The following is a 2,048-nucleotide window of genomic DNA, read 5'->3' on the forward strand; positions in this document are numbered from 1 at the left end:
TACATTTATAACATATTGATTGCATTATCTACCAAATCCAATCCTTTAAATGGTGGACAAAGAATAATTACAAAGACCTTTTCATACGGGACTTGTATCTCAGTGTTGTGGCTTGTTGTTTTCATGAATTATTTGTTTTTGTGAGTTTTGTCCACTCGTAGAAACCATCGACCTCCCCCACCCTTCCATAAAAGAGAGTTTTTAATATGTCGTGCTCTCTCCTCTTAACCGTGTTCACTGTATTAGAATTTTTTTCTAATCATGGCACCACCATATGCCGTCAATACGCCACGCCGCTGGTTGTGTAGGAAGGTAAGTGTAACGAAAGATTTTATTTTGTCTGTCGTCTGTAAATTAATCGTTTTAAGCCTTCTATACAGTGTAAGGAAAATGGCATTAGCCTAAAATCAGAGACACTTACATATTTTTTGTTCTTAACTGAATTAATGATTATACTGCGTACTTTGGAAAAACCCATATTTAAAAAATTGGCCAGAAAACTCGTCCTTCAAATATGGATCGAGTAAAGAACCCTCTTCTTGGAAAAAAAACCTCTCAAACCTGTGACTTCGCGAAGTCCCAGGTTTGAGGGTTTTATTTTTGTGTGTGCCAAGATGAGGTTCCTTTAAATCGATCGATATTTGAAGGATAGATTTTCTGGCCAAATTATTAAATATGGCTTTTTTGTTTTCCAGAGTACGGCAGTATAAGACTGAACTATAATATTTTGATATTGGGCCGGAAATGGGATGATTCTATATGATGTTTATTCACTTTTATAACATGTATATGTTTATAAATATATATACAAGATTACAAATTCGTGGGTGTTAAAAAGTCAGGATATCATTCTCGATCTTCATGTTTGTGTGAGGGTTAAAAAAGTTTATAACAATATTATTTCTGTGGTGTACCATACTATTGATTTGATACAAACGTTTTTAGTTTTTGGGAATTCCTTGGCTTCTATCAGAGCATTGTTATGTGTAGGTAAGCTGTGGAAATGTGCGCTAGATTAAAATACAAAATATGCCACTCATTGCCTCAAAACGAGGCGGGTTTGTTTTTCGTAGTCCTTCAGAGCCATCGGGCCCATGGAGCCGGAGTTCATCCCGGTTTCTATAGCGTGAAACGGAAAATAGCAATTGCTAGCTATTCTTTGGATATGTCACTAGTTTATCGCAAAGTACATTTCACCAGATCTAACAGAATCAGCTATCAACTAACTTTGCTGTGAGGATAAAGGGTGCCGAAAAACAAAACGAAAAAAAACAAAACAAAACAAAAAAAAAAAAACAAACAAAAAACAAAAAACAAAAAAAAAAACAAAAAACAAAACAAAACAAAACAAAACAAAACAAGTCAAACTTCACCTCGGATCGATCTCAATCCCTGTGCTTGTGAAGCGAGTGCTCTATATCAACCGAGCTGTTTTAACCCTCTTTGCTCATAAGAAAGATCACACATTCTCAAGGCGAATAGATATTTAAATGACATAGGTAGTACTATAGATAGTGTGCGCATTGCCAAGAAACTCACAAAATTGCCATCCGGAATTATTATTATTATTATTATTATTATTATTATTATTATTTATTATTATTATTTATTATTATTATTATTATTATTATTATTATTTATCATTATTATCATTATTATTATTATTATTATAAATCTATAAACTTATTTATTTATTTTCTCTTCTTCTTGCTTTTGAGTAAACTAAAAATAATGTTCTTTTTGGTTGCGGTGTTTCAGGGGAAAAAAAAATGAATGCCGACGGACAGAGATAAAACTGTTAATGACCAGGTACTCATTTTACACCTGAATACGGTGAGAGAGATGTGGATAAAGATTTATTTTTCCAAGGAATCAACCATGTGCTGATCAGAGTGGGACTCGAACCCTGTACCTACCTCCTGGTTCGAAGGGGAGTGGCACACCACTCGACCACATAGATCCACAGTGTTCGTAGGTGTAGTGAGTGATCGAATTTTTGTGATACTGGAAATAATGTGATATAAGTAGGTAGTGTACCTGTTTGTATG

This window comes from Berghia stephanieae, chromosome 4, assembly GCF_034508935.2.
Source record: "Berghia stephanieae isolate SIO BIC M18660-M18661 chromosome 4, UCSD_Bste_1.3, whole genome shotgun sequence".
In the NCBI taxonomy this organism is placed as follows: domain Eukaryota; kingdom Metazoa; phylum Mollusca; class Gastropoda; order Nudibranchia; family Aeolidiidae; genus Berghia; species Berghia stephanieae.